The following is a 21,233-nucleotide window of genomic DNA, read 5'->3' on the forward strand; positions in this document are numbered from 1 at the left end:
ATTTGCTGGACTGGAACTTGTTGATATTTTCTTAAAAGAAAAATTAAGAGTAAACCATGCAAATGTGGATTTCATGCTTCCCATAAATGCCTTATGGTTATTGGCTTGTTTACGCAGCAGAATATTACACAAACATGCCAAGTGGTGTTTGCTCCGAATGAGTAGTTATTCATTATATGTTCTTCACTGCCACAAAAAGCAAGTGGAAGTGTAAATTTAGCAACCATGTGTTAGCAAAGACATAGTTAGAATTTAAGCCTTTAAACTTCGTGTTTCCTTTTTCACAGGGAATACTTGCCTGTCATTACAAACTGCTGATATTTCATTTTTTTCAGTTCAACTTTTAATTCAGTTTAGTTTTATTTGTACAACATCAAATTACAACAACATTTACCTTAAATGGCTTCATATTTTAAGGTAAAGACCTAACAATAATATAGAGAAAACCCCAACAATCAGACGACCCCCCTGTGAGCAAACACTTGGTGACAGTGGGAAAGAAAAATTCTCTTTAAACAGGAAGAAGCTCAGGACCAGGGAATGGCAGCCATTTGTTACAACCAGCATAAAACAAAAGCTTATCTTTTTCCAGAACAGCTTATCATCACCATCATCATTTGCATCTAGTTTGACCCACTGTTGATCTTTGCCGCTTTTTAGGGACTGTTTTCACTTTATGCAAAGCTCAGAAGCTCGGAATACAAACCCTATGTATTATTTATGACAACCTGCTCTTTAAATGGATACTGAATACTAGGTAATTATTGTGAACTTGATCGGTTCTGCTTTGAATATTTTGCATTTATATTGTTTCCTTTGAACAGTTAAAAATATATGAGAGAAACTTTGCTCTGAAGCTTTATATGCCATATAACTCTCATTTTGTACTCAAGGTCCAAGCAGTCAATTTACAATATATAAATATAAATTACAATATCTAGAAATTCTACTAAAGCTTCAGTTACACATCATGTTTCTCATAACCCCCTTCTAACCCCCGCTTAGCTTAGCGTAAAAATTTAAAGGGGGGAAGGAAACCTAGGTATTTTTGTGTGTTTGTTTACTCTTAATGTTAAACTAATTAGCTACTAACTGGAACTTCCCATTGTAGTGAAGATTATCTAATTTCATACTTAAAGGAAGTCATAATTTTCAATTTCCATTCATAAGCTACTTCAGGAAGTTCCTAGTTCACTCAGGTTTAACAGGATAGTTTTTATGGAGGAAAATGTCCACTTTAAAAGGTTTTTATTGTCAGAAAAGCCGTCAGGCCACCAGCTGCTGCACAACAGTCTCAAATCAGCCAGCAACCTCGTATTGCAGAAAATATTTTAATTGGGGTCAACTTGGATAAATGAAAAGTCTGAAGTTTATGTCAGCGATACCTCTGTTCTCTGCAAAACAAAGAAGAAAGCTCCAGGTACATAGCAGAGGGGATTATTTCATGCTTCAACAGCACACCTTCTTTTTAAACCGTCGCCTCTGCTTGCACTGGGGCCCATAAACCATGAGTCTATGCAGTTTTATCAACACACACCACTGTGTGCACCACTTCAGCTTTAAGCTTTTTCTTTCATTCTGTGCTCCCTACTCAGTTTTGCTTTTACTTTTGTGAGCAAGCTGAGAATTTTCACATGGATAATCCCATAAAGCTCGCTAACATAAGATCAACTTGTGAAATGCATCACCCTTCTAGAAAAAAAGGGAGGGAGATACTTCTTCTTTATGATTTGGATCTGATTTTTATGATTTTTTTCAGGATGTAAGAGAAAACATGAATGTAACATTCCCATCTAAACCCAGTGGCATGACATATGCATGATGATTAAAACATTTTTCATCAACATGTAATTAATATATTGATCAGACACTTTATCTAAATTTTAATCATGAATGGTTGCATGCTTAATCCAGATGGGATTTCATATCAGTTGCTTATCAAACAGATCATCAAAGTGGTCATTTTCTCATTCTTTATATTACAGTTTAAAATGATTCCAGATCCTATACATTCCCCTCTGCTACTCGGAGGTTTTCCCCAACCCTCCTGACATAGTCTAATTCACACTATAAGGATTTGGTCACTCACGAGTTGATGGTTTTCTGCTGCTAAGTCCATATCCTGCAGTTCTAGGAATCCTCTGCAGATTCTTCAACAAAAGCACAGTCCTGCCTGTGTACTTGTCAGGAACAGCATTCCTCTGGCATGAAAGAACACTTCTCTCTACTCAACCATCAACTCATAAGATGTGGCAGGCAGTGACCTTCTCCCGACTACACTGTAAATCATTCATTTTCAATATTAGCCACACTTGAAGTGCTTTATGGCCTGAGAAGTTCTTATGTGCCTTACAGAACATGCAGATGCACTAGCTCTCTTTGTGGATCAGAGATAGGCAACTGAGGTTAGCATAAATGAGGAAAGCAATTTATTGATTTTTTGTTACCTCATTAAAAAACAAGAATCTATTGTATATCCAAAAAGTTGAAGTTAAACTAATACGAGTGTTGGTTGAAGTAGAAGTACCAAACAGCATTCAAGGAAGGCTCTAAAAGGAAGTCAGTACTCAAAGGATACTAAGTACTTAACTTTATAGGAGAAATAGGCTAAGTGTGTATACAGCCCAATTTTGGTATTTGTAGTAATATCCTCTTCAAATTGTGCATGGATGAATTATTATATAACCAATTAATTTAAACTGTATTAAGACTTGCATAGTTAGAAGCATGGCGACTTTGAGTTACACTAAGATTTCATGTTGTCCAGCATTTGGCTGCCTGCAAAGACACATATAACAGATTGCTGTGTAGGAACTCCAGTTTATGCATTTAGTTTTTAACGTTTTTCACGTACACTTTAATATCACACTGAATTTATTACAAAGGCACCTCGTGAGCAAGCTAGTGCTAGCATTAGCTGTTAACGCCACACCTTTATCCTCCCGGCCAAATACGGTCATGTTCCTTCTAAAAATAAATAAATAAAAAGTAGTCTTGTACAAAGCCTCGATTATATTCAGTTGCAGACACGGACATGGAGAGCTGGAAACCTGACAACCGAGTAGTGATTCCTGTTATACTTCTTTTCAGTCTGGTTGAAGTCAGCTGCCTTCATGCATATTTGCTTCACTGTAATGTAAAGTCTTTGCTGATAAGTCAACTCGGTCACACACACAAAAAAAAGCCAGGCACGGACCCTCATACCTACTGTCAGATGATGAAATCTACGGCTGTGTCCCAATTCAGGGTATGCACGCTTGAAGTACGCATTTTAAGTGCGATTACGTCACCGCCACGCGACGACGGCTGTCCCAATTCAAAGTGTACTTCAAATGCATACTCCAAATGCGCCGTCGATTTCCCCAAATATCAAGCGTGGTCCGGTGCACGCTTCGTGGTCCCCTATATCCCACAATCCATAGCGCGGCGGTGGGTGTGGATAATTTTGCCGTAAAATACGGCAGAAGGGAGCGGCCGAAGAGTGAACTGTCAAAAGTAAGTACTGAATATTATGTCACTTATTTATGTGCGAATGTTTAAGAACATTAAAACATTACTGTTGGCCACATGTCGGCAAAGTTATGTGACATTAGTGATGTTTGTACTAACTTGGTTTTAAAGCCTCTACTTCTAAATATATATATAGTTGACCTTAATCTTACAGAGAATGTGATGATTTTATGGATAATTAAAGTCAGTCATATATCCACAAACACAACAAGCTGAAAGTCAGTGATGCTGCTCGGTTTGCAGTCCTGAATATGACGGCACAAGCAGGATTCACTGCACTGTTAATGTTAGCTATGTTATATTGCTGCCTCTGTTCGGTGGTGTCGAGCCAAACGGACTTTAACGTGTGTTTGAACGAGCTGACGGTTCACTCGTTAAGCTGAAAGAAAGATGCTTTAATCACAGGAGTCACACATGTGTCCACTGCACCATCTGGGAACTCTTCTTGTTTAACACTCGTAATAACACAAACACTAAATCCTCCTTCTCTTGTGCTGTTTTGTAGCAGTGTGTACACCTGAGACTGTCACCTGTCTGTCTGCCCTGCACTCTCTCTCTGTTTCTGTCTCTCTGATTGTGGAATAAAAGTATGAACATGTATTTATAAGTTACACTTGTGTTTGAATCCTGCAGCTTATCACACATTTGATTTCCATGTGTGACGACTGCAAGTGTCCAGAGTGAGGACAGACTGAGGGACCCACTGCTGCACATCATCTGTGAGGCTTTGCACCCCTGATGATCCACCAGGACAAACTCAGCAGTGTGTGAGGAAGAGGAGGAGGAAGAGCCAGCAGCAGCTGACAGATGGAGAGAATAGACAGACTGTTCCCTGTTTGTGAAGGACTGCTAGAAAAGTTTAGAATAACTAATTGTCTGTCCTGAATCAGTCTTATTAGGTAATGTTCAAATAATGTTATCATCCCAGTGTTTTCAGTGTGGGAGAAAGTACTCAGGGCCTTCAAGTTACACACTATGAAAGGCAGCAACAAGTTTAATATTCAGAAACCTAAAGTATGTATCAGCAGCAGAATGGAGCTAAAAATAAATGTTTGTTTCAGTTCTATGAAGCTTTGAGTATTTTGGATTAGTAGTACTGCTGTGTTTGTTGCATCATATTGCTGTAATTGTTTATATGCTTTATGTATTCTGAGGTAAGTTGATCTATAGTGTTACATCATATTCTATAAGGATGTTATGTGTTTGTATAGTTTCTGCCCAGTTTGACCCATTTAGCAGAAGTCAGCCTGTTTAAGGCTCTGATATCTATTCTGTATGACTTAAAGCAGTTATGACATGGTCTGATTTTCTCACCCAATAAAGGAATATTTCATATATCAGTCTGATCTTCATTCTATCAGAAACAGTTATCACAGCTCGTACATTTTCTTTTTACACATATATGTAAGCATTGAGCCAAATTTAGTAATGCCAACATATTGAAAGAACAATGTTTGTCTCTTATATATAATACATCTGTATATACACTGTCAGAGATACTTGTCTTTGAGTGAAGATTTAAGGTGATAGGAAATATAATTAACTGCTACTTGCATCTTTGACCCAGAGTTCAAGCTCATATATATATATTTATTTATTAATATTAATCTGACAATACATATAATATTGTCCATATTATATTAACATTACCACAGTGAGATGACTTTAGTCTCATGAATAACATTAGCTAATTATTATTTACTAACTAATCTTGAAATGACTGTTCAGTACAGAAATGAAGCCCAACTATCATGTTTTACAGTCCTGTGGTCTCAACTAATCAAAGTGATGTCATGACAAAAATGAATGAACAACAGAACATTTTTTCTCCTTCATTTCTGTCACACAAAGCTGTATGAAACATTTCTCGCGGTTAGTATCATGGTTGCTAGGCAACCTGAACAGCGCAACGAAGGCTAGACCGTCCCATTTCACAAGCCTCTCACTTCCGCACTTCCCGTACTTGTAGTACGCACCGTACGTAGTACGCGTAGTGTGCGTACTTCAAGCGCGCATACCCTGAATTGGGACACAGCCTACGTCACTGGGACCAAAGCGGAACCTACTCACAGACACAGGAAGTATAAAAATCCATTTGAGACTGGAAGCCTTTTTGCAACCTGGTGGCCTCTAAAAGGTTGCAGGTTTAGGCCGCTTCTGTTTTAGCTTCACTTTTTAGACCCCGAAGCTACGCCCATCTTTTATACTGTCTATATCTACAGACTGTACTACAAAACAACTGTAGCTCTAGTATTGTTAATTATACTATTTAAGTATCTGGAATTAGCAATACAATAGCTAGAGCTATTAGCTAATGCTAATCTGTTATTGATTTTACTTTTCAAGTAACTTGAATGAACCCAGACTTACTTTTGCAACGAGGAGTCCATTTTATTCTATTTTTTGTAGATCTTAAGTTTACTGCACTAATCGTGTGGTACTGTCTTACAACAATAAACTTCATTATTGCTTTTGTTTACATGCAGACATTAAGATACATGCGCTACAAGTATACTGTATATTAATGATGCTAAACATTAGTGAAGGACAGATTGAAAAAATGCACTATGTGTAAATTGAAAAAAATATTCTGATAAAAATTAAAACACAATAGATCAGCGTAGAGTTTGCGCAGTTTGCACGTAGCACATGTTTGTGTCAGCTACATTTCTGTGCTGTTAAAGGTTAAACTAATTGTGCACTCGGGACAGAGCATGTGAGCTCATGTAACACACGATGTGACAGTGACAAAGTTAAATACTGACTAAGAAGCTCCTAAATGCATTTAAAAGATTCTAAAGGTCAAAAAACTCCAGCTGTGTATGTGTGTGTGTTTTAAAATGTGCAAATTTTAAAGGAGTAGTTCCTATAATTTGGAAACTTTTTTTTATTTAAAAAAAAAAAGAAGTTGCATGATTTCAAATGGAGGTTTTTATGCTGCCGGTGGATCAAATGTCAGCGCACTCTGTTCCAAAAATGCTCTAACTTCTTCCTTGCATTAACAAGATGTCTTGGAACAAAGCATGGCAAGGTGATTAATGGATGATGTTGGCAAGCTTTTGTGGAGACTTCTGGGAAATCAGTGACACAGATAGAAACCTGGACCATCATATACTCTGAGTGTTTATGATTTTTCTTTGTCGTTCTCTCTTAAGTTCTTATGTTCAGCCCTGGCAACTTTTTATGTGGATCTCCCAGTCCTACTTAAGCTTGATTTAGACTTGTGTGGAGCTATGTCCTAACTAACAGCGTAACTTGAAGCCCCTCTTAACCCTACACTGCAACCTTCCACACCATTCAAGTCGCTGTCGGCTGTGCACATCAGGTTACATTGAAGGTTACGGCGATGGGTTTAAAGGAGTTTTTGGCTATGTCCTACATTGCCACTGAAGCATAAATCAGGCATTAGTCCAACCTAAGTTGGTTCAGAACGCATTAGCTAGGCTGCTAATAACAATTAGCACACCAGCACTATTCTTGATTCCTTTCACTGGTTTCTAGTGAAATTCAGAATCGACATTAAAAAGAAACATTAAAAGCAGCGCTACTGAGACCTTATAACAGCAATCAGACTTTCCAAACAGCTGATCAGAGATTCTAACATTTCAACGTTCTTATTTTGTTTATCTTATCGTAGCTTTTTCTTAGTCTGTCTTCTATTAATTTTGGACATAGTCTACATCTACTATTTGCATGTATGTGTGTATGTTGGAATTAATGTAAGACTGTATGTTGAAGCACTTCATAACTGTGTGAAAGTGCTATAAAATATATTATTATTGTTGTTGTTGTTACTAATGTGCAGAGATTTTGGTAGTTAAGAAGATTAGTGTACTTGGCCATTATGAAGAAAAAGTTAATGATCTTTTTCCACAGTAGGCAATTTCCATGTGTTATGTAAGCAAGTCTTCCTGTTTCAGTTCCTCTAAGTTTCTCTTTATTCTCGCCATTTTGTCATACACACACACACACACACACACACGTATAAATAAATATGTATAACATATAGAGATCCTCTCTTTTTCATTTACTGTAGCTGTCAAACTCTGCCTGTCTGGAGAACTTGTTAGTGTCTGCCCCCTTCTCTGTGCATGCTGTGAGAGCGTGAGGTGACATGTCACATAAGCCAAAGAGGAAAAATAGGCCACATCGTGTGGAGGTGCAGCACGGAAAGTCGCAGAGCCAGCCATAGCTGCACTAGAGGACTCCGTTTGATGTGCGTACACAGGGAACAGTGACCTAGTTGGGCAGTGACATGTTTATGGCTGATGAGCACAGGCCAGTGATTTTGCCAACAGAGATTGCACCCTTGCTTCAGGGCCCTCTCATTTAGAGCAGTTGGGCTTGAAAGTATTCCAAAAGACGAGACACGATTCTTTTCGAGTGAAACCTGAGCTCTCCACTTTCAAGCCAGCCCCCTTGACTTTTTCTTCTATCTCTGTTTTTAAGTCACTTACATTTTTAGGCATGCTTGCAGCATGACTCTAGAGATGGTATATGCTGGTCAGTTTGGTAGTCAAACTACTGTAGGCTCAAATATCTGTGATGCAGAGACAAAGTCCTAATGACTTTTTGAAGTCATGAAGTTTAGTGTGAATGTTCATGTGCCCCAAACTTTGCCTTTGATTGTACCACCTTCAGATCAAAAGTGAAAAGTTCTGTTTCTTGCTGAAAACAACTAAAAAGAACTCAGCCATGAGCTGTAAGTAAGGCTTGTATGTTACACTGTAACAAACTGCTCTACAAATACAGGAAATATAGTGCAGTATTCTCTGTGAATATGTCGGAATATTGTACATGCTCGTGCTGTTAAGGGAAAAATATTAACAGCAAGCTACTGTATAATCTTACAGCTAAGATACTTTTCCTAGGATGTGGTTGCTCAGATTATGGACAGTTTGTAGACAGCGGGCGAGTGCAGAGACTCATGGGAATGTAAATGTTTAAAATGGATGTGGTTTCTAGTGTTTGTGTGGCCGAGAATATTGTTAGGTTTTAGCTAGCAATGGGTCCCCCACGCCTGAGACTCCTGAAGGGATTAATCACATCCAACCGACATCCATCTTCAGGGTGATTGGGTTCAGGGTAAAAAATACAAATGGATACAAGAGGCTGAATACAACAGCGTTCCTGCTGCATCCATGCACATTTTGGGACAAAAGCTGATATGTGATGAAAGACATGAGACTGAGCACCTGTAGAGAATAGCGAATGGTGGTTTTATACATACAGCACCTTAATATGTTTTACAGTAATAGTATGGACATTATAATAGGAACACTGAAATAATAATGTAATAGCAACCATAAAACATATATTTCCTTTCGCACAGTTCTGGCATATTTTGCTACATTAAGAAACTGCAAAATAACAGTTTCAAGCTTAGATGCTAGCTACAGGGACTTTTTTCCATAACGCACTGCACTGAATTGATGCCATTTTTACACAGACACAACAATTCACTGGAAACAATTGGGCAAGTACGGTACTGTGCTATTGTTTATGACTGCATACTTGCTGTTAGTTAATAAATGCTGCCATATCAGAGAAGGACTTTTATCACGTTTCAGTTTCTCAATTTTCTTTTTTTTCTCCTGGTAAAAGTTCTTCTTCATCCTTCCTCCTCACTACATGCGGCTCCTGCGTGGTAGTTTTCTTAAGTGCCTGTGCAGAGAACTCCTCTACTAGCTTAAATTATTCATTTTTTTCCCTGAACATGAGACAAACACATCAGGCTGCCTTTCTAAGTTTACATGCAGTCGAACAATAAACTTACTGACCCTTTTAGTTGCTCAGTTCTTTTATTTGTCAAAATGAATCTCTTCTTTTCATGTGAAACTGTAGAAATAAGTGATATCCAGTGGCCTGTTTCGCTCTTTTTTTTTCTTTTTCTTTTTTTAGAAAAAAGATACTTAAAGCTCATTTCAAAAGATCACAAGTTCAAGAGCAACAATGAGTCTTAATTCCTCTGGTCGCTCCCAAATGGTGTCCAAGGCCATGTGTGAGTTGCCACAGGGCCTTTATGACAGCCTGCACATATTCATTTTTCTGATTAGAGCCTCAGATCAAGAGGCCTGCTCTATAATTACAGCCAACTCCACAGCTACTCTTTGTGAGATTCAAGTTGCCAAGGAAACAGCCAAATTAAGTATGTCTCCGGGGTGGGGGGGGTAAATATACCCTAGCTCTATATATGTAATCTTGTTTGATGTGTTTGCCACAGTTCTCTGCCTGTGAAGGAGGAAATAATTCACAGACATTGGATGCGTAGAGGGCTGAGGTGGGCGAGACCATTGTGTTACCCTGTCATATAATCAGCCAGAGAACAGGAAAGACATTTTGTCCTCAGAATCAGTTTTCTTTTGACATTAATAATACAGTTACAAAACCACAAAGAAAGGCCGCTCCGTGTGATTGAATCAGCCTCAAGATCAATTTCCACTTGGTATTCAGTGGCAAGATTGTTAACCCTCTGAATGGACATCATGCGGGGAATTCTGAGGAATATGAAGTAATCAGCAAAAGTACTCCTTGGAAATATTTGTGAGACATCTGCTGCATGTGAAGCATTTTGGTAATAATTTCATCCCTAATAATTGCTGTGTATCCATCCAGGATGCCCTTTCAGTACTCAGCCAAGAACACATGCTGCTCTGTTCTACTCTCTACATTGACACAGAGGATCTGTCCAGCTATTTCTCACCTGCGTTTCAAATTCGTCATCAACACATAGCAAGGGTTTCAAACTGTCTATTTGAATTACATGAGGGAGCTATAAGATCTGGCTGCAAATTGAATTTCCTGGTAGATGCCCATCCATCCCCCTGTCACTAACACTGCGGGTCCACTGTTACAGTTTCAATCAGATTACAAGATACATACATTCCTGGAGAGACGCTGCAATCCAGCTTTATTAATGATAACTTCTCCTTTCCTGAGTGGTCCTCACTCAGGAAAGGAGCATTCTAGAACTTCAAGTAAAATGCATTGCTATAGTTGATTTTCTATTGCTAACTTAGTATAGGTTACATAGGTTACAGGTTGCCAATCTGTCACAGTGCTAACACAGAGAAACAGAGAACCCACTTGGGTTCTCGTGGCTCAAGAGTTGGCAGTTTGTCTTGTAATCGGAAGGTTGCCGGTTCGAGCCCCAGCTCCGACAGTCTCGGTCGTTGTGTCCTTGGGCAAGACACTTCCCCCGTTGCCTACTGGTGGTGGTCAGAGGGCCTGGGGGCGCCAGTGTCCGGCAGCCTCGCCTCTGTCAGTGCGCCCCAGGGCAGCTGTGGCTACAATGTAGCTTGTCATCACCAGTGTGTGAATGGGTGAATGACTGAATGTAGTGTAAAGTGCTTTGGGGTCCTTAGGGACTAAGTAAAGCGCTATACAAATACAGGCCATTTACCATTTACAGACGGCCATTTGCACTCACATTCACGTCTACTGACAATTCAGAATCACAGATTAACCTAACCCCACTATCTACATGTCTTTAGACTGTGGGAGGAAGCCAGAGTACCTGGAGATAACCCACTCAAATATGGAGACCGTGCAAACTTCAGAAAACACAGAAAGGTCCCGGCCAGAACGCCGATTCAAACCCAGGACCTTCTTGTAACAGTGCTGACCATCGTGCCACCTTGCTGCACTGCAATCATCACACCATGAAAAACAACAACAGCTCAAAAAATAATTAAAAGCCTAAAATTAACATGACATTCATGCCCATTTATGAGTATATGTGAACTTCTGACCTCAGCTGAATGTGTGGAAAAGTTTCCATGATCTGAGATGACTGCAGTAGCTCACAACTGTAATGTCCACAGTTGCCTTTGTTTTTAATTTAATGGAAGGAAAATAGACTTTATAATACCAAAGAACAAAACCCACTCTCACTGAACACTGACATCAGGGCAAAAACAAAATCTCAAGAATATCACAGAAGGAAGTGAAAAAAGAAACAAGGCTTAGTACGCATCACTGAAACAAAGATCTGATCAACAAGCTGGTACTCAACTAGACATGCAGTTACCAGCATAAGGTATCAGTGTACAGGAAATGATGGAATGGGCACCGCATTGTGCTTAAGGTCAACTATCTGGCATCATTCAAATAAAACTGAGAGCAATGAGACCCAACAGAGTGTCAGTCACAGGAGGCAAGCACAAGCTAGACTGAACAGCATCTGTCAAGATTGACTTGTGGGTCTGCTTTAGCAACAATCTCTCACATATTATTCCATTAACTAGGACGGTAGTCAATTAATGTTTCTTAGCACAATGTGTTAAAACAGATAGCTAGCTGGCTCTGACCAGAGACAAGAAATTCATCCAAAAAACAAAAAGAGGAAGAAGTTGTGGTTTTGTTAGGCCTGCGCCAGTTTCATGACTGAAAGCAAGAGCTTCCTCAAAGCATACTGTCAATGGGAGGTTACCAGGCAACCAGCTGTCCACTTCACTTACATATTTACCAATTAAGGATGTTGAGAAATGCTGAAGAAGATGGCTATTAATGATTTAGCAGAACTGAAAAAACCTATAACTAGCAATTACAATAATCAGTCCATCATTTCTAACTCCAGTTTCTCAAATGTGAAAACAAGTTGTCGTTGTCTTTATACTTTTTGATTGAAAATGGCTTTGTCAGGCAATATGACCAGACATCATGCAAATGTAAGTGCAATTCAGTGACAAGTAGTGACCAAGTAGGTGATAGTTACACATGCTGGGCAGTTTTGTGGTTAAGCCTTTCTCAATCCTGAGGCAAGTTATTGAATTAGCAACGGGAGGAAACAACCTGGCAAAATAACACATGACAGCGAGATAAATTTATATTGGCATGTGTATTCAGAGTGTTACCACTATTCTAGGATTTCTGTTGTCAGTAAAATGGAATAATATGTGTGACTTTAGACCTTTATTTAAACTTTAGACTTTAGCTTGAACTAAGACAGTAGAAGGTTGGTTTGTTATGCTTCAAGGTTGGATTTTATTAATGAAAACATTCAAGGGAAAAATGTTAACAAGCAAACAAACCTTACTAAAAATGTTCATATTATTCATTGCATTGTACAACATATTGAAGAAAGCTGCAAGCTTGACTAAAATTCAAGTATTAGGGAGATCCATTAGCATCTAGTCTGGCTTCACTCTACAAGCCAGGACAGGTTTGCGTGACTGGAGGCTCAGACTGTGTATGTGACCGGAATAGACCCATAAAACTGGATGGAGCATTGTTTGACATATAATATTAATTCAGCAGTGGAGTTCTCTGCCAGGGCATGACTGACATTTATGAACATCGCTGTGAGGCATTTTATCACTCTTGGAGCCATATAGAAAATATTGCAGCTCCTCTCCCTGTCGGATAATGGCACTAATTTCACCAGCATGGTTTAAGCCTCTGTGACTGCTGAAGGGCAAGAATTATGGGTTCTTTGTGCGTCTTAATCCTTACCAAATAATGAGAAGAAGTCTGTCATTTTGCTTAGCTTATAACCTTTGTGAATTTAAAAGGTGGGCTTTTTCAAACCCCACATTAAAACAAATGTTTCCTTTTTTTTGGCATGTATTCATTTATTTTGATGCATCATTCCAAAGTAGTTATGCAATATAGAAAAAAATCTGCAATGAGGTAACCAAGCAGGTCACCAAGGGACAGTCGCCATGGCATTTTGTCCTGATTGTGTCAAGAGCGTGGCTGTAAGCGTAAAGGGAGAAAAACGATTTTTCTTATTGCAGTTCTCAGAGTCACGAAATAATCTGAGAGAACTACAGGAAGTCAATAAACCACTTTTTTTTTCTAGATATATAATTACCTGAAAGAGTTGCTGAGACATGAACTCGCTTCCTGTTTAGTGGCTTCGCTCACTGTTTCAGCTTAAGCCTTATAAGTTTTGTGAGGCTTTAAAACTCCAAATGAAAAACTGTGTGGCCTGTGAAAATTTTTTCCGTTTTTCCAAAAATTCAAAATGTGGGAAGCTGAATATGATAGAAGCTAATGTCCTACAGTTATATGGAAAAGAAAGCTGTCACAGGACTGTGAAAAACTAAATACACTTCATTATTCAGTAGCCTGTAGAGCTACTTCTGCAGCAATAACTTGAACTAATCACCCTCTGTATTGCTTCATGGAGGGATTTTAGCTCATTCGTCTTTATAGCATTGCGTTGGTTCATTAAGATTTGTGGACATTCGTGCATAGCTCTCAAGGTCACGCCACAGCATTTCAATCAGTTTGAGGTCTGGACTTTGATTGAGCCATTGTTGTACATTTTTGAGGCTTATTTTGCTGTTGCATGACCCAGTTTCACTCAAACTGTGGGACAGATTGGCCTTACAATTTATTGTAGAGTATTTTGGTGTACAGGTTAATGGTTGAGCTAATAACGGCAAGGTACCCATGTCATGTGGTTGGAAAATAAACCCAAATCATCGCCCCTCCTCCAACTGAATGTTGCTATGAGGTTTTTGTTGTGATATACTGTGTTTGCTTTTTTCCAAATGTGGTGCTGTGCATTATAGCCAAACATCTCTTTGGTAATCTTTGGTCTTGTCTGTGCAAAGGATATTGTTCCAGAGGTCTTGTGGTTTGTTCAGATGCAACTGTGAAAGCCTGAGCCATGCTGCAGACTTTGTTTTAGAGAGAAGAACTTTAACATGCTAATTGAGGCCTGTAGAGTCTGGGATGTAGCTTTTAGGGGTTTTTTGCAGTTTCTTTGAGCATTGCACAATCTGACCTTGAGGTGAATTAGTCTGGACTGCATCTCTTGGCAAGACTTTTGAATGGTCTTAACAGATCCCTGAATGCTCCAGACCAACAAACTGCTAAAATGTCAACTTTTAAAGAGGCGATCACACTTGCTGATGACTGCATAGGGTCCTGTCAAAACTCTCTTTGTAACATTACTGTGTGGAGATCTTTGCTTAATCTGAGGAATCCCCTGCTACTTTATTTGCATGAAAAGTTGTGCGGTTAAACGTTTCAACTCTGAACAACTGGTGGTCCTGAAGTACTTAAGACACTGCTATGATTGCTATGATTGTCCCTTATCAGTGCACCAGATTTTACCATACGGCTGTGGGCTTACCACTGAACTCCAAAAGCAGAAAAAATAATAACACATTAAGGCTGTGTACGGCTTTGCATGTCCCCCCTGCCAAATATCTTTTTAAAAAATATCACAAAATTCAAGCCAGTCATTTCATTTCATATTTAGGATTAAGTCTGCCTTCACTTTGCTAAATTCCAAAGCTTCCAAAAATGCCAAAGTAAATAATGCTGTAATTTCCTGTGCCCCATCTAAAGGCCTACTCTGTGTTTACAAAAACATGTGGTTTTTATACTCTAAAAGACCCATGGCAATGGCAACGCCTTTGACTGAATCCTCTCTTGGGACATTACCATATCTGATTCAGTGTGTGGAAAGGGTATATTAGAAGATCCAGACCCTGTTAAGAATCAAACATCCTGTTCCTTTAGCAATCTTCCACCAAAGTCATTAAGAACCCCCTTTCTAATATTAGAAGCTCCCTGACCCAAAATGATGATAACCCTGTCGTTTGGAACGGCAATGTCTTAAAACTGTCTTTGACAAGGTATAGAAAATTTTTTTGAAGTGCAAAACTTTTCTTTGGAAGTGCATGTCATTGTTAAGTTCATGCCTAAATTATTCTAACAGGGTGCATATTGGATGGTCAAGCATTTGCGTCACTGCACTCGTAACTCTTTGGAACCAACAAGTCGACAATTTGTGCACTTTATCCAGCTATTGTTCAAAAACACAAGAAGATGGCAAGGAGTTTCAAATTCCTCTACTTTTTCAGTCATTACAATTTCTGACAACTTTAGCAGAACAAAAGTCGCCTTTATTTAATCAGTTGTGACAGAGAGAGTGCATTGATTTAGGCTTGTAGTAAGAAAGAGCTTTGAGTGCTCTAATTGAGTAGAAAAGTACTATATGAGTACCAGTCCATGGTGTCGTGCATTTCTGCCAGTCTTGTGGTCTGCTCAGGACTTTACAAGCCTAAGTCATGCTGTCATGTTCTATATAAAAGAAGAGGCTTTTTCCTGCTAACCCTTGGAAACACAGACTTGTGCTCCTATGAATTTTAACATTTAGCATTCTAACTGAGGTCTGTAGAATCTGAGAGCTCTTGGATTTTTTGGTATTTTCTCTAAACATAGCATAGTCTTACCTTCGGTTGACATTGCTGGGAAATCCTCTCCCGGGAAGACAGCTGGCAGCTGTCCTGAATGTTTTCCACCTGTTAACAATCTTTTTCACTGTGGAATGGTGGACTTGTTGGGAAATAACTTTTATTATAACACTTCCCAGACTGATTGGCAATTTCTGCTTTAACAACATTGCTGGTGGCTTTCCTCTTTGGCATTGGGTATGTTAACCCCTGAATGCTCCAGTCCAGCAAACTGATAACACTTCCATTTTTATAATAGACTTGATTAACTGTTTACCAAATTTGCTGGTGATCAGTTAATCAAGTCTATTTGACTTGATTTGCCTACACTCTTACATCCAATGAAAGTAGCAAAGGTGTACTTAGTTTTTCCTGGGACTGCAAAGAATCCTTCATCCTATTGGTAGCCAAGTCATGAAACCCGAGTAAAATATCGGAATTTTGGGGTAGTTTCTCAGGTTTCCACACTTGCTGGTGAGTCTTTCTAGACTAAAATCAGTAGCATCAAATCCAGGTAAATGCCATTTGTTATTAAAATACTTCAGCAGATTGGTAATTTTTTCTGACTAACTGGAAGTAACAAGTAACAAGTTAATTGTTACTGACTTTATGGATTTGTTTGCATGAAATAGCCTTTTTCATACTTTGCATTTTCCACAGTATTGTGTTTTCTTCCTAGTGTGCTGCATGGAAACTCTATTAGAGATAAAAATCAGTGCAACACTGAATGATGCCTCAGTGTAAAATCTGATTATCATAGCCCTGCATGACTTTGGTCAAAAGCCCAAATCAATTTTTAGATATTTCCCTTTTCACTCAGCTGCTCCTTAGACAAACAAGACAGCCTTTGTTTCAGTTTTTTACCAAATTACATGTTCACTAGAAGGTAGGTTAGGCATTTACCCCATCTGATAACCTCATTCTTGATTGAACACTTAAGTGGATAATGTTAGTGGGAGGCTTTTCAGCACAAGTCCCCTGGAAACATTGGACCATGTTCTTGTCAACAACCAGTGTGAGTCATTCATTAAAGAAAAGTGCTTCCTCCGATCGAAGCCCAAAATAGATTGTGGCATTACAGATGTTAGCTTTAGTAGTTACTCTGGGCCTTTAATGCATTCATTTCACATAAATGCCTCAGTGCAAGTCCAAATGGTAAAGCCTATATTCTCTTCCCATCATGTATGCCTTACATTCAGTTTTTTTTTTTCCCAAAAAGAAACCCTGCAGCTTCTCTGTATGCTGAGTATTTTTAGTATTTCACTGTACACCTAAGGGATTCTAACTGCTTTAGCAATCTATTTCTCCCATCGTAGACCACAAATTTTCTGCTTTGCACTGCACTCTGTATTTAGATACGCTCTTGGCAAATTTGGGTGAAGCAGTGCTCTAGTGTGACCCTTCAAATGAATGACTATATTCATGGGTCTGGGTGTCATATGCTACCTTTAAAATGCTTAGAAATTATTTTTTTAACTCTTGGTGGTGTGTTTGTGCCGTAAGAAGCAATGAACGTAGCCACGGGCAGGGGACTGACAGTTCTTCAGTTTCTTACAGTCCACTCGCAAAACCGTCAAAGAAGCACACGAACACGTTATGGTAGTTCTCGGTTGCATCACATTACTTTAAGTTTGACTTCTCTCTTGACTTCTTATGTATCCTTTTGTCTTGCAAGTCTGGAAGATGCAACTAAGGAAGAATCCTTGATTTTTCATGTTGTGAGCTATTGAGCTATCGACCTCAGCTAAGCAGCAGACACGTCCTCAGAACACGACTCCAATATGTCGCATCAGAGGTGGCCTTTGGTATCCTTTTTTCTAGGAAAGGTTTTCTCTTTTAATTGACTGCAGGTATAACGCTATTTGTCTGACTCCGACTCGTGACTGTATGCCCAGTGTCTGTGTTTGTATTTGTATCTTTGCTAGACTTTGTTGCTGTGTACATAAGAACACGTATTCCACTTGTTTGCTCATCTTTTCACATTAGTCAATAAAATAAACTTGCACTTGTGCAGTTTCCAAAGACTAAGGCCATCTGTGTATCTTTATCTGTCACACTGAGCCACTTGTAATGAGAGAGAGTGAACATGTCTCCACCAAGCTGATTATTGCACAAGCCTATAATCTGCGAACATCTGCAGCTTGACTAGTCTGTCGCCACTGGTCTCCACAGTGCGAGAAATCTGCCAACAGCAGATTTGTCGACTTTCTGCTTAAAAGAATTATCTCAGTTTGGAGCCAAACACGGTCTTGCTCAATTTCAGCGGGCAGACAGGGTTGAATAAAGAGCCATATTGATCAGGTTCAATTCAGAGTAATCTCTAATACACCGAACTGTGACATACTAGAGCTAGAATTCTATTGCACCAAACTACCAGATGAACTGGAAGGATGTAAGTGTTGGCAGGAGAAAGTATTAAAAAGTGTGAATAAAACAACTGAACCGGTCACGGCAGATGGCCGCCCCTCCCTGAGCCTGGTTCTGCTGGAGGTTTCTTCCATTCAAAAGGAAGTTTTTCCTTCCCACTGTCGCTGCGTGCTCACAGGGGGTCATATGATTGTTGGGTTTTTCTCTGTATGCGCCTGTTGTTGTGATTTGGTGCTGTAAACTAAAACTGAATTGAATTGAAGTGAAAAGCTAATAACACAGTTTGTTTGTTTTTATGAGGACATTTTTCCACATGTTGAATTCTGTGGTGATTATTTCCTTTTGTTTTGGTTACAATTTTTCAATTGTGAATATGTTTTGGAGATCCTTCCATTATGACATAACTACTTTTATCTAAGTTAATGACTTAAATGCATCTTACAATAGAATTTAAAAGTGCCAGAACATTAGAAATAGTCTTGTTGGTGATCTCAGTGACAAATAAACTGGAAAAACTGAAATAGCTTTAAATCTAAGGATTGTTTTTAATAACTGGGTGAAAATTACTTACTTACTGAATGCTTATAACTGCATGCTCTATGGTGTTGGGTTCAGATGACTGACTTGGCCATTGAAGAAAATCCCATTTCTTTGACTTGAGAAATTCTTGGGTTGCTTTTGCAGTATGGTTTGACTCATTATCCATGTGCACTGTGAAGCACTGTCCAATTGGTTTTGCAGCATTTGGATGAATCTCAGCAGAGAGTAATCACCCTGCTACTTCTGTCTGCAGTCACATCATCAGTAAACACTAGTAATTTAGTTCTACTGGCAGCCATACATGCACGTACTGTACTTCGGTCATGTTTGATGTTCACAAGCTGTTTCTCTCCTTCTCCAGCCTTTTCTCTTCCCAGCAAGCTCATTTTGGTTTTATGTGTCCAGAGACAGACGAACTGCCAGGTCTTTTAGATTTTTTTCTGGCAAAGTCTGATCTGGCCTTCCTGCTCTTTAGTGTAACCAGTGGCTTGCACCTTGTCGTAAACTGACTGCATCTCGTGATGCATCTATTGGTCTTTCAGGTCTTTTGGCACTGCTGAGCTGGCCAGTACATTCCTCCTTTTTAATAACGTACCAGATTGTTGACTTGGTAACTTCTGAAGATTTTCCTACCTGATAGTTTTATTTGAGTTATTTAACCTAACAACCCCCCTCCTGACGTCTTTTTGGAAATCATGCTAAGAGTTCCAGTAAAAAGCTACCAAATACAAGTTCAACACTTGGGACACTAAATCTTTTATCTTATTTTAATATGTAATTAAAAACATAAAATAATGTATGTATGTATGAAATGATGAGGGAATGGGCCTGATCTGGCCATGACACTGCTTGTCAGTGAACTGTCCAATTAATTTTGAACTTTTACCGTTGTTTTCTGCAGCTTTTTATTTAACAGTAGTTCATTGTTGTGCAGGTTCTACATTCTGAGCTGATGAAATCAGCAGCTGTAAGCTATGTGTTCCTGCGACTGTTAAGGCTGTGCCATGTTGGCAGACCAAGTGAGGCAAATCCAGTCTATTCCAATTATACTGCAGAGCACTTTACTCCACTTAAGTGCATTACCCCCTAATCAGTGCCTGGCTGTGCTTAGTTAGTACTTAGTGCATGACCTTCCCTTCATATTCATGAAAAAGTAAGAGCTTCTGGAAAATTAGCTTCAGTCACAGTGAATTCTATATGTGAAGTTGCATTTATATGTGAAATTAGGAAGGTTTCTTTTAAGTTTTGATCAACACCAGTAACTGGCACAGAACACACAGTAGTTATAAATGCATTAAAGCAAACAACTGTAAATGCATTCAAGGTTCACTATGGATTTTTCAGCTGCTTTTTGTCACTGTGACACTTTGTATTTTGAATAACTGGCTAATGTGAAGGAGCAGAAACAAGTTGAGAAAACAACACTGACATGTCATCATCTTCCTCGCTGATATGATAAACTTGTAAGAAAGCGCTTCCTTATTTAGGTGTCATATCCTTATTGCACATTTAAAAAACAGAGAGCAGCTTTATTGTACATCTGGATTTTTTTTTGTAGACATGTGCTATTTGTTCATAAATCAGAATTTGTTACCGTTCTGTTAGCTCTGTTTTTGGTCCCTGGGTAGGTTTTAACTGCTTCTCTGTTGTCTAGTGTTGAACAGGCAGTGAGAGCTGAAAACAGATGCAAAAGAAAGAAAGAACAAAATCTGCAACAAAGTGAGCTCTTGGGTTGTAATTTTATTAAACTGTTATGGTCTTTTTGACCCAAAGTTTTGCATTTTTTTGTTTTTAATCCCTTGGTAAGAGTTTTCTTATTAATTATTTTCTATATTCTTGGAACTGTTGTGCTTTAAGTTCTGTAGTTTCAGCACAGGTTATATTTAAGTCCTTGAGTTTCCAGTTTATTTTGCCTCCCCTCTGTGTCCTGTATCCTGTTATCAAGTCTTAGTCTCACTGGTAGTGTTTTTCTGTCTTGTTACTTTCTGCTTTCATCTGATAGTCATTTATCTATGGTGCCATGTTTTAGTTTTACTTCCCCATGTTTTGTCTGATTTAGTTCAGCTGTGTCTCCCAGGTGTCTGCACTCTTCCCCAGTTACCCTTCTGTTAGGTTGTTTTTGCTCCTATCCTGTGCACTTTTCTCTGTCAGTTATGCTTTATGTATTTTTGCTTAAAACCTATGGATTCTGCAGTTGAGTCTCTGTTGCGTATTTTCATTGCAGCGGGCAGTGGTGCACAGGTGGCAGCTGGAAGAGCTGCAGGCCACCGGCATGGAGGCCACCGGCATGCCTCCACCGTAGCCTCAAACACCTCCAGGATGGGGCAATGAGCCACCAGTGTCAAGGGGCATTTTCACGGATGTCCACAGGCCATCCTAAAGTGGCTGGGGCTCTCCCCAGAAGACCATTGTTGCTGGTTCCAGGGTGACTGCATGGGAGCGAAGGACCAGCCTTTCACTTTTCTCTCTTCTCGCTTTTCGTCCTTGCCTTTCTGCTCTCTTTCCTCGTGTTCCGGCGGCTTCAGGTGCTGTCCCGAGCTCACCGGGGGCCGCACAAACATCGGGGCAGAAGTGTTAGTAGTGTGGCCGGAACACTTCCGCCAGGAGTGTCCGCTCATGGAA

At 39.3% G+C, this 21,233-nt stretch overlaps 1 long non-coding RNA gene across 1 annotated transcript; it reads right to left on the reverse strand.

Annotated features, from left to right (window-relative positions):
* Positions 1–1,908: 1,908 nt before the first annotated feature.
* On the reverse strand, positions 1,909–3,303 carry LOC109202742 (uncharacterized). The gene is made up of 3 exons (XR_002062655.2): positions 2,890–3,303; positions 2,746–2,778; positions 1,909–2,279 (listed from the first exon to the last, which is right to left on the reverse strand). It is a non-coding gene; the product is annotated as an uncharacterized LOC109202742 (long non-coding RNA).
* Positions 3,304–21,233: the final 17,930 nt, after the last annotated feature.

This window comes from Oreochromis niloticus, linkage group LG7 (assembly GCF_001858045.2).
Source record: "Oreochromis niloticus isolate F11D_XX linkage group LG7, O_niloticus_UMD_NMBU, whole genome shotgun sequence".
In the NCBI taxonomy this organism is placed as follows: domain Eukaryota; kingdom Metazoa; phylum Chordata; class Actinopteri; order Cichliformes; family Cichlidae; genus Oreochromis; species Oreochromis niloticus.